Here is a 12,569-nt window from a genome sequence, read left to right on the forward strand (position 1 = left end):
CAGACACTGGATCCTACCCAGTTCGGCTTTGTTAAGGGCAGATCCTGCCTCTTAAACCTGGTCAATGTCTTTGAAACAGTCACCAAGGCCATTGACAAGGGGAAGGTGGTCCACACAGCCTACCTGGACCTCGCAAACGCCTTTGATACAATACCCCACTCGGGCATTATAGATAAGCTCACCAGCTTAAATATAAACCCCTGTGTCACTAGATGGGTTGCAAACTGGCTCAAGGACAGAACCCACATGGTTAGAATTGCTGGAGCCATGTCAGACTCCAAACCAGTTAAAAGTGGCATCCCACAAGGCTCAGTCCTGGGACCTCTCTTGTTCGGTATATATTTCTTGGAGGTACAGGCCAACACGGAAGGACTGTGGCTGACCAAGTTCGCAGATGACTGCAAACTGGGCGCCATAATCGACTCTCCAGCCGACACAAGCATCCTCCAAAAGGGCCTCATAGAAACAGACAACTGGTGCCAGAGCCATGGCCTCAAGCTAAACGCCAAAAAGTATATAGTTATCCCCTTTTTGCAAAAACAAAGTGCCCACAAATTACCACATAGGTGGTAATCCATTAAGTATGGAAGAAGTAATTAGGGACCTGGGGATCCAAGTTGATAGCAATCTCTCATTTGACAACCACGTGGCCAAAGTGGTTAGAAAAACATTTTATATAGCCCACCTAATCATGAAGGGATTCACATCTAGATCAGGGGAGGTCATCGTGCCTCTTTACTCATCCCTCTTCAGGCCCAAAATTGAGTACAATGCCCCTTTTGGGATGTACCTTACCAGACACCTGCAGCAACTGGAAAGACCCCAAAAGTACCTCACCAAGAGGATCAAAGGGCTCAAACAGATGCCATATGCTGCCCGGTTAAAGAAACTCCAGCTCTACTCAGTGGCATACCACCTGCTCAGAGGCGATCTGTGCCTGACGTATAAAGCCATGTCCAACCCGGAATTAATGGACATGCTGCACCTCAAAAAATCCAAATCCCATCGAGCTACGCGCTCGGGAGACTTGAACCTCAGCACTGAAATAAATAGGACATGCTGGAGGGACAGATTCATAACCCAGAGGCTCCCTTTACTCTGGAATAAAATCCCAGTCCAGATTAGGCAGAGTCCCTCATTGACTCTCTTAAAGAGGAATCTTGATGAGTGGATGGGAGATCGTAGGTTTAACCCGGGTATCACTTCTGTGTCACTGTTAGACAGAGGCACAGTATACTAACCTCGAATAAGGGCATAGCAAAATTAATTTAAAATGGGTGGCGAAAGCCAAACACACTCTGGTTGGACTTATAAATGCCCTAGGGCAGATAGCCTAGTATGAACCTATGAAGACAACATGGTACACCTCCAGAAAACTACTCAAGAAGCTTTAGCAGCCACTGAAATATGGCTTCATAACTCACGTGCTTAACCCAGAAAAAAAAAGACCAAACTACTACTTTTTCCTAAATCTCCCTCTCATGAAAAAACTAAATTTAAAGTCCTCTCTTGATAATACAACCACTGAAATCACTTCTCATACCAAGCTATTAAGGTTGATAGTGGATGATAATACCACAAATTTGCATAAGAAAAACTCATCAGAAACTAAGGGTGCTTTACAGAGCTAAAAACTTTTTCACGAATGCAACTAAAACTGCACTTGCCACTACTTATCTCCTCCCTACTCTTCAGGCACTCCCATCCTTGCTAATCTCCAGGCTTCACAAAAATTAAAACTTAAACAATGCTATAACAAAGTTGCTAAATTTGCAGCACATACACCTTTCAGAATCCACCACTGTATAGCACTGAAAAGCCTAACTTGGGTTAGAACTCCCACATCAACTAACATATAAACAACTTCTTACCAACTGTGAAATTATCCAGCATCCATCTGCCTGTCCAGCACTAAAAACATTCAGCACAAGTATGTTCCCAGTTGCTCATTGCAGTCCAGTGACCAAAAATCCTGTCTATAAACCTAGCATATCTGTTGGGCACTGTCTACACTTGTGCAAGGATGCTAAAGCCTGGAACTCCTTACCTGTATCAAGACTATAACCACCCTCTCATCTTTCAAAACCACTCCTTTCTAGCTAAAGTCTGGCTCTGTTTTTGCTCAGAACCAGGATAACCTAGATCCATCCTTAAATGTGAACTAGTAACTTACTTTTCATTCCTTATACCTCCTTACTGTCCCTTCTTTGCTTGTGTCTTTACTGATATCTAATTCTGTTCTCTGACTTTCTCTCTAAATATAGCATAGGCCTGTTTTTCCCTCACTTCATATTGCAATTCTTGTTTGTATTACACTAACATATCTTTAATTTCTCTACAAACTGTCTAAAATTTCTCTAAATATTAGATTGTCATATCCCTTGTATCAATTCTTAACCAATGCTTTTTTATTATGTCTAATTTGTTGTAATTATTTAAACTGCAGATGTTTTATTTTTAAAGATTGTAAAATTATTGTTCTTAAAATATTTTGTAATAATTTGGAGCTTTTCTCCCTGGGCCTCCACTGAAAATGGGCTTCTACCCAGTCGAACTTTCACGGTAATCAAATATCAACAAATAAATAAGTAAATAAATAATTACATAATGCTCTCCCGTAGGAGGAATAAAGTCATTTAATTGAAGTCTCAAGACGTTTATTCAGTTAAGTAGGTAGATTTCTTAAGTCTACAGTAGTTGTTAATGGTGTGTTGTCATGCTTGAATTCTCTCTTTTTTTGAATGTGTGTTAAAAATAAAAAAAAAAAATAAACTGTTTAACTAAGAATGAGGTTCCACAGGTTGCTGAGCTGCTAAATTCTCATGGGTCCTTCAGGTATAATCAAACTATGACTAACCTCATGGCTATGAAATTGGATCCTTGTTTTCTACCTCCCAGGTATTCTTCCAGCCAGCTCTCCTGGACCATCTCATCATTGTCTGTAACTAAACTTAACTAACTAACCTGTTGAATGTAATGTATTATTAGAACAAAAACACTTGTCCAACTACCTTCTTAACTGAATATACTTCTTGAAAGTTCAATGAGGCATCTTTATTCCCTTCACCGAAAGAGTCTCCCTAGATCTAGCTAAATGAATCTGGTTTCATATGCTAGCAGCTTGGGTCATTTTTGCTTTGAAACCCTGAGACTGGAGGAAAGATTTAAAGGAGCAGGTTTCCCCAGTAAAACAAAAACATCTACTTATCTGCTCCTCTCATGTGAAGAAGACAGAACGTCTAGTAATGATATACAAACTCTAAAGCTGGGGTTCACTTCTAAAATCCTGAATTCAGTTCCTGTACCCTTAATAAGTTGAGAAGCAACCCATTGCACTTCTAGTCCTCTTTCAAACACATTTTAAGCAGAGCATATTCAAGTGTATCTGTTATGTGCATAAGCTCACTGTGATTGAACTTGTAAGTTGTATTTTTTAACAAGAGCAACATTTTCTGAAGTTTTGGAGATGGTTTTATGCAGCAAATTTGTAGTTTGCAATATGATCCCACAAAAATTCTCTTACTATAAATATAGTTATGACATTATCGGAGCTAAACACTGTAGCTAACATCTGTTGCTCAATTTGATAATAGCTAAGCAAATCTGTAAAAAACCTTGACCTCTATGTATTTGGTCTGCCTTCCTGCAGTAAGATTGCACCAAGCCGTACTTTCCATAAATCTACAGTGAAGTAGGATCAAGCCGTAAAGGTTCCAGATATTTCAATGTTTTGGAACTGTTCTACTACTCTGTTCACAAAACCATTCTACATTAGTCTGTAGAAATTTCTTAATAGCAATGTTGTGTCTTATAAATTAGAATAAACTTAAATATTGTTTCATACCTAGCAATTTTATCAGAATCTAGTTTTGAGTTAAATTAACAGATTTGACATGAGCTTCTCCTGCTTCAGCCTGTTAAATAGTTCAGTCAGACATTGATCATGTTGTACCTAGACTGAAAATCCGTCATTGTTGTGCTCTATACCATGTAACCCTTTTACAGGACTTGCAACACCTCCCACAGAATTTCGGAGCTAGTGAGATTTAAATAGCAACCTCACAAATCTTTACCTGCCTACAAATCTGTTTGCATTCCAATTCCACAGCTTGAGACTAGGTTTTATATAGCTCAGCTTGTCAGAACTCTTGACAAGCGTCAAGTACAGAGGAGTACTTAGCATTGGACGGTGTTGCTGCTATGTCTTCTGTTGTCTGTGTTTCTTTTGATCTGTGTTTTTAAATATTAATGGCATTTTCTTATCCTGTACCTTGTCTTTGACTGCAGTTGCCATGCTGTTTACCTATTCAGTAGGTTTAGTTTTTCTTTTTACAGTGACTTGTCTTGGGTTCTGAGGTCAGCAGGAACTCCTTTTGGAGCCCACATTTGTAGGTGTTGCCTCACAGCCAGTCTTAATTGATAGTTCCTTGTAGACAACTAAAACTTAGTATTGGGTTTCTGCATTGCAAGTGATTAACTGCAAATGCTTTACTGTGTTTGTGCCTTTTGTTTTCTGTACCCTCAGTCAAGTATTGACCACAAAAACCTTTTGCTGCTTCTGACTGAGAAATTAGAATTATAGTCTGACTTGTTCAGTTTTAGCATTAATATGTACCCAGTCCTCATTAGAAGCATTATCAGACTGCTTATGTAGTGCACAAACACAGTTTCTGCTCAAACATTTGTTTTATTTAGCATTTTGAACCTTCTGAACAACTTTGTGATTATTAAGCCTCTGCTTTCTCAGTACTGCCAGATTAACAGTTGTGACTTGTCTTAGTGCTTGCAATACTGCTTTCTGATACAAAATGGTTTTACATCTGTACAGCATGAATGTTTAATACAAATTCATTTGCAAGCAACATGTCCAAAATAGTAGGTTTCTTTAAATTGATTTGAAGTGACACAGCTTGATAACTTGGACTTAATATGTACACACTGTGTAGCCAAAATTGTCTTTTGGGGTTCTAGCTATGCTTGGAATAAGACAAAGATAAGGATGGAGCCGTAAAGGTTGCAGTTAATAGAGATTTGAATGTAGATTAAGAAAGATGTATTGTGTTTAGCTGCAGTGTCTGACCTAGAAATGAACTTGATCATCAGGGTCTCTCCAGCCATTAAATTTGCTGTGGCTAGCAACTTGAACTACATTCACATGATCTTCTCAGTAGTCTACATATTAGCACTAGTATTCACAACATTCACTGCATGCATTTCTATACTACCAACAAATGCACTTTGATCTACACAGTCGTCTTGCTGCAACACTGTTTTAAAACAAAATGGCCATGACTTTGACATAGCATATAAATGATTTTGTAGTATGTTTTCTGATATCTAATGCCTCAGTGCTTGCAGAGTGTGCGGTCTGGTTAATTACTGCATGTTTGATACTGAGTGGCTGTTGCACTAACTTGCTGTTGTTGTCACTTTCAAATTTAGTTTTATCATGTTTGCACTTCATTGTTTCTCATTCATACTTCTGGCTCTTAAGTTGTACTTCTGAGCTGAATGTTAGTTTGTTGCTCTTCCGGTGTTGTATCCACTTCCCTTAAGTCTGCTTCTGACCTGTGATTCCACACACTGAAAGTGTTCAGTTTATCACCTGCTTGCAGTGAGATAACAAGCTGTTGCATCCTCATCTTGCAGTTTTCAGGGAATTTTTGATGTGGATTCAAAGTTGATGGTTTTGGAGAAGTAATCTTGAGCCAAAAACACTTTTCTGGAGAGCACACATTTAGTCAGTGCTGCGAAAACAAAGAAAACGGAAGTGAGACATTAAATGTACGTAATGAAAATGAAACGTTATAAACAAAGTACTTCTTGACTGTTCTGACTGAACACAGATGCAAAAGAGAACATGCAGAGAGTTCTGTTCACAGCAGAAGATAACCTCTGTCTAAAAAATGCCAGAAACAACTATATATATATTCTGACACCATGTTTTGACATTTGTTATCTACAGGCCGTGGATAGGCCTGGCAAACAGACTTATTATTTCACTTTTAAAACTAAGCCAGCTAAAACTAACTTGTGGTAGTTTATCGCTGAGCAGACTCGCTCAGTCAGACTGATATCAACAGCTAGTCTCTACACAGCAGTAAATACCTTTATTAATTAGTAAATAACCAGCCACAGACTTTTAGTAAGTAACTAGAATTATGTACTAAAAGCAAGTGTTGAGTAATGCAGTTTGAGAAAATAAACACGTTTGTACAGAAGAAATTGAAGTGTCTGAACTGACAGCTTGTACAAATGATGATTGAGCATCTAAATATCTTCCTAACCAAAATGTGGATAAGAGACACTAGGCCCTTTCTATTACTATCAAAAGTATAAGAGAAAACGGGTAAATGAAACGGAATAAAACACACTCTTTCAAGGAGGCATAATGTTTATGAGGCAAGCAAGCTAATCCGAGATGCGAAGACTGTCCAGAATGGTTGCTGTGAGCTGGGGTCTTCACATTAAGAGGATTATGTCACTTGACCTCTGGTGAATGTCTCAGGGTGAGTCATAACTGAAACATCTACATTTAGCACAGCAACAACTGGACTGAATCCCTCTAAGTCATTGAAACTTTCTGGCCATGCTGCACAATTTAAACTGCAGACAAAGACCTCATTTGAGTGATACAGTGCCTTAAATAAGGGGGTAAAAATGGCTTAGCATGGTTAATGGTTAGGAGTGTGGGTATATGAGTTTCTGCTATCATCCCCCATAGAGAAATAACGCCAATTTCATCTTCTAAGCCATGTTCAGTCTCACTGCCTTTTCCCACAGAAAATTAGAGTTTTGCACTTTAAAATGCATTTTCAGCTTTTTCCTACTGTTTAACAATTGCATATCTTGCAATGTTATGCATTGTTATCCCAATTTTTGAACTTGTGCATTTCACAAAAGAAAAACACAGTTTCATATTTTACACAGGTTTGAGGACTTCACTGCTTGTTGCATTTCTAAAGCTTTGTGCTTATTCAGTCCTTACATTGTGCCACTTAAGACTGACAGACTGTTGATATGGAATGCCTAGCTAGCTGAAATCCAAGGACTTAGGAGATGACAGTTTCCAGCTTCAAAGTTAACATGACCAAACATATGGCAGGGAGGTTGCATATACCCATTCAATCTATGTAGTCAGCAGTTGTTGTTGTGATTTGAGCAAGGCAGCACTGGACTGGAAAAAAAAAACATTCTGTGCTATTAAGCTTTTTTTTTGAAGATGTAAAAGTAATTTTGAATGGTTTCTGCTTTACAGCCCATTCGCTAAACTTAACAGCACACCACCAACCCTCTGTTTTTAAAAAGCAGTCTGTGGCATTTCTGCTGTATGCGCCATTCACTTTGAAGTGCACTATTGTCAATTAATCAGCAGGGAAATGCAGTGTGTGTATATGTAACCTGGGGTGCAGTACAGTATCCCCTCTGCTTGTTTTTAGACTGCTAACTGGTATGTAGCCTGTATCAATCTCCCAAAACTGTTCTGGCTCTGTTTAGAATCCAGAGAGAATACTGATCTAGTCAAAATCCATAGAGCAGTTTGGGGCTTTGTGCCGGGTTCAGGCACCTAGGCGGTGCGACAACCCACTGTGAGACAACTGGATGTGGACAGATGGCAGTATGGCAGTTTAGCTGCAGTGACAAATGCCTGCAGACAATTCCCTGTGAAAATAAAGTAACCCCCTGCACCCTAACCACAGGTGTGTGATACAAACCCCCTATGTGATCTGCACTCTACACCCCCTAGAAACCACCATGTGCAACTAACACTGTAACATGTGCCTAGAATAGGATGCCTAGTGGGCATCAAAGTGGTAGAGTGAAAGCTGTGTGCTGTGGACAAAGCCTTTATTAACGCAAAATGTAAAGTGATGTGGGAAGTGCTTGGTGCATACTAAACCATGACATAATCATAACTTATAGAAATGTGCCACAGCACGGAGAAAATCCTGCACATCACTATAGTCACACTTATGTTGCAAGATGTGTTTTAGACGACGCTCCCTTACAACAATTGCCTTCCTACGTGGTGTCACAGGCATCCCCCGCAACAGAGATTCTCGTCGGGTATCTGTTAAGTTCTGTTCCTGTTGCAGGACAGTCAAAAGATCACATAGCTGCACAGTAGGTCATCCCAGTAACACTTTGAGCCACCGATGCCATGCCTCTACCTGGTTATTAGTCCATGGGAAATCCATGCCGGTCACATCACTAACATTCCAGAACCGTAGAGGATAGGATGATGGTAGTCGTTGCTGTGAAGAGCAGCAGGATGCATATTTGCGTGGTCGGCCTCGCACATAATGATGATCCAGGAATACGCCAATAGGCTGTGCACATTCAGGTAACATAGCCACAATATCCACAAATGCAGGGACAACATCTTCAACTGGTAGGAATGCCAACGCAATTAGCTTACGTCTGGCAATAGAGAATGCAGTGTCCATACCATAGAGGGCTACAAGGTGGTTATGCTGGATCTGGCGCCAAATGATTTGTGCAAAGTGGAAAAGGCACCCTTTCAGAATACTCTTTGGGAATGCCTTACGGCTGGCACGGATTGCTGCCTTCTCGAAATCAGTCAGTATATACTGTGGAGCCAGGGTACAGTCCTGTTCTGCAGTCATACTCTTCAGTATCTCCCACATACTGTAGTATGCAGACTCTGACTTCCTTGTCATGAGACAGTACACCAGGGGGACAGTCCTTGTTGAGGTGTGGGTCCCAATACAGCCATGTAATGTATACAGCTGACGACATGTATAGGCCCGTGTAGGGAAGGTGCCATTTCCAAGAATGATTTCAGCTCTACACAGATCAATTAGGTTCTGTGCTGTTGTAAGTAGAACCAAGGAATCAGTCCCATCCATATCAGATCTTCTACGGAGGATAAAGCTGCCACTACGGAGTGGATAGTGGCTGACATCAATATCTGCAAGTGTTACCGGAGGTGTGGTCATGGATGCCTGTGCTCTCTGACGTACCCTGGTTATGCTACGACGCAATGTGGCATGGCAAGGCATCTCCTGAAGTACATTCTCATCTGCTGTGCCTAGGACACTCTGCATCACCAAACTTGGCAACTCAGTGCCAGTTACTGCCCTCTGCCGCAGTTCTGCTCGCAGTGTAGCAACCTGGGCTATTGTTGCATCTGGCCCGTGCTGGTGAGGCAGTGATTTCAGCAGTTCCTCGTCCTCTTCCTGATGTACAGTGATGGCATGACCTCTACAGGCCTGTAGTCTCCGCTGAATACATGCCCAATACCGTTTGGGTGGTAGTTCGCGCTCCAAATGGTAGAGGTATCCCTCCACTACCAGCATTGGTTTGCCCCGTTGGCTGGGCACTGTGCTGTATTTGTTGCCAAGCTGACCAGGGCTATACCTGTACATAGCTTCCATCATGGTAGCACCACTTGTAGATGGCCTCTCATTATCCATCACAGCATGTATAGTTGGGAACTGAATGCACAGACGTCACTGCTACAATTCACTATTAGATGTAACAATACTTGCTTTACACCGCCCTGTGTTGGACCCTGTGTTATAGTGCTGCCTGCAACAGCTCACTGTGCAGTTGTCAGTACTATTCCTTGGTCTAACTGCCTGTCATGCTATGGAGTCACTATATGCAGTTTAGACAGCCATGGGGCTAACAAATGTATATACTGTGGTAAGCATATACCTGTCCTGATTTAAACACAGTTACTACATGTGGTGTACATGTCCCTTTTAACTCCCAGTTGTAGCTGCTAGCCAATCAGGGTGTGGGGCCCTGTCTCAGTTTCAGTGACAGAGGTTACATAGGGAAGTTGCTCAGTGTTGCACCCTTCTTTGCCTGCCTGGGGCCTACATACCTTTGTACACCAGCTCCAGGAGACACCGGATGGGTTTTCCAGAAAGTACTAAACACACCTGCTGCTGTAGACTAGGTGTGGGGGTTGACACTCCTTTCTGGAAGTGTTTCTTCATTCACAGTTCCCACCTGCCATTGTACTAGGAGGACCGTACTTGAACAGATGCTGTGTGTTGCACTTATGGCTATACATCACTATGTCTGAGACTTGGAATGGACATATTCCCAATACTGTTAACCACTGGCACATTCTGTGTAAAGTGCTGTGCATAGTTTGGTAGTTGTTACCCTACATGCTCCTACAGTAGCATGTGCTTTCTAAGGGGTATGAAGTCTGAAACTTCTCCTTCTGTTGCACTCCATTTCGTATGTGTGCTATTCCATTTGCAGTACAAGGGTTACTATATCCGATCTGTAAAGGTGCTTTGAATAGACAGGGACATACTGAATGTTAATGCGCATGTAGAAAGACACTGCTGCAGCTGCTGCTAGTGTGGATTATATTTCTGGTGTACTGTGGCTGTTTACTGGTCGGGTTTGTCTGGAGTACAGCTGATCTACTGGTAAGTTCCTACTGTGTATACTGTTGTGCATTTACTTGTGTACTGTGTATGTGTGAGTTATTTGTGCTTGAATGCTATGTTATTTATAAATCATTTGCCGTGTGTTTGAATTACGCGCTTTTGACTTAGTGTGGATTATAGTTCTGGTGTACTGTGGCTGTTTACTGTTCGGGTTTGTCTGGTGTTCAGCTGATCTACTGGTAAGTTCTTACTGTTTATATTGTTGTGTATGTGCTTGTGTACTGTGTATGTGTGGGATATTTGTGCTTGAATGCTGTACTATGTATATATCGGTTGCCGTGTGTGTGCACTACGCGCTTGTGACTTGTTTACGTTTGCAGCGTAGCTGCTTTAGGGGTTGTCGCTATATGTCTCTTTTTCTACCGACGTGGGTTCCGACGGCTGATCTGTATTTCGACCGCACCGCTCTACGATCTAGCGGTGCCGCGGCCTTCTTGTTTCGGCATTGTAGCTCGCAGGCAACCGTCTCGCGATCTAGATCTAGCTGTGAATGGCATATATGGGTTCAATCTCCCACAGCAAGTTAAAACTGGAGAAGGTCTTACATTTACCAGTTTAATCCATCCAGCCCAAACAAATGGGGAATGCAGCAGATTGTACTGTTCTGTAGTGAAACCGTTTTAAATCAAAAACTGCTGCTGTGAGTAGTTTTTGTTAAGTACATTAGCTCAGATCATGTGTTATTTTTCCATTGACTTCAGTGCATGCTTCCCTAATGCAATGTGATTCAGTTTGCTTCTGCTGTTGTCTTTCATGTGACCTAAACAGCTGTGTTCGATTACTGCCATGGCAGTTTTGATTTTTTCTTTGCTCTAGCTGTAAATGACAGTTTCAAAACATTTGCCTAGAATAACCTTTTATGTCGAGGTTGAGCTGGCTGGAAGTAATGGCTTTTTTTGTTCACTTTGCCTGCCTCTACCAAGGACTATATGGTAATGCGTTGTGCTGAAGGATCTACAGTGAGGCCTGCCAAGGGCATTGACTATGACCCAGAACAGCCCTCTAAATTGCTTGGTAAGCTAGATATGTTGCTACTTTTCCTCCCTTTAGTCCTACTAGATTAAAAACAAATTTCTTGCCCAAACAGAACTCTTTCAGAAGTCTGTTTTGGGGAAGACTGTCATACTGAGGACTGTCACACTCAGTTTAATTCTTTGGCTATTTGATGGGGTAACAATGATGCTGGTTTGTGTCCCTGTCTGTCAGCATTATTGTGGCTAGTTGGTAGGTGTGGGTGGTCCCAGAACTTAAAAACTGGTAAATGTAAGACCTTCTCCAGTTTTAACTTGCTGTGGGAGATTGAACCCATATATGCCATTCACAGCTAGATGAATAGGGGAGAAAGAAAAATGTTTGAATTACAGGTTAAATTTAATCCCTGTTTTATATATATTGATTATCTGTATGGGGGAGCAGAGGTGGAACAAAAGCTACTTAGACCTTTATGGTTGTACATCTGGATATGCCATAAGATGCTGCCTGTGACATTGTCTTAAACTTTGTCCACACCAGTACTACCTAGAGTGCATGGGGGGGGGGGTGACTCACTGATTTAGTGCAGCCATTGCTTTGATATTTTCAAGTGCCCTGCACTACAGGAGGTTTTCCCATAGTTGACCCAGTGGTAACTGCAACCATCATCTGTCTAAAGGAGTACATCTTCCCACAGCTGAGAGGAGTTGTGACAACATCTATGATCAGTTCAGAATAGGCTACTCTGAATATGTTGAACAGAGCTGCACAAATACCATCATGCTGCATATTTGCACATAATCACTGGGAATATAGACAGTCTGCAAGTATAGATTTTTGACTGGACTTGACATTTTGTTGCATAGCCTCTACCACAATTGGGCCCAGCAATTTTGGTCCAGTACAATTTTGTGAACCAGTACAATTTCAGACTGGGTATAAAGATGGCAGTTAGGTGGTTACTGATGTGCACTGTTGCTGTTCTCAACTTATTGAGTAGTGTTCAGGTAAGAATTTTCTGTGTGCTTCTTAAGTTTTCTGTTGTCCTAATTTTATTCTGAATTCAAAGACGTGATTTTTAAAAGCAATCTATGTGAGGAGAAATGGTGTAAAAGTAATAACCTGTTAATGCAAGTCTTGGTTCATGCACTAATGATTTTG

The 12,569-nt window shown here is 41.2% G+C and overlaps 1 protein-coding gene across 1 annotated transcript in view; it reads left to right on the forward strand.

The window, feature by feature from the left end:
* The window catches only part of LOC122795518 (betaine--homocysteine S-methyltransferase 1), a 133,672-nt gene that overhangs the window by 87,501 nt on the left and 33,602 nt on the right, over positions 1-12,569 (forward strand). The window lies entirely within an intron of this gene.

This window comes from Protopterus annectens, chromosome 2.part2, assembly GCF_019279795.1.
Source record: "Protopterus annectens isolate FY-2018-M chromosome 2.part2, PAN1.0, whole genome shotgun sequence".
NCBI classification, from domain to species: domain Eukaryota; kingdom Metazoa; phylum Chordata; order Ceratodontiformes; family Protopteridae; genus Protopterus; species Protopterus annectens.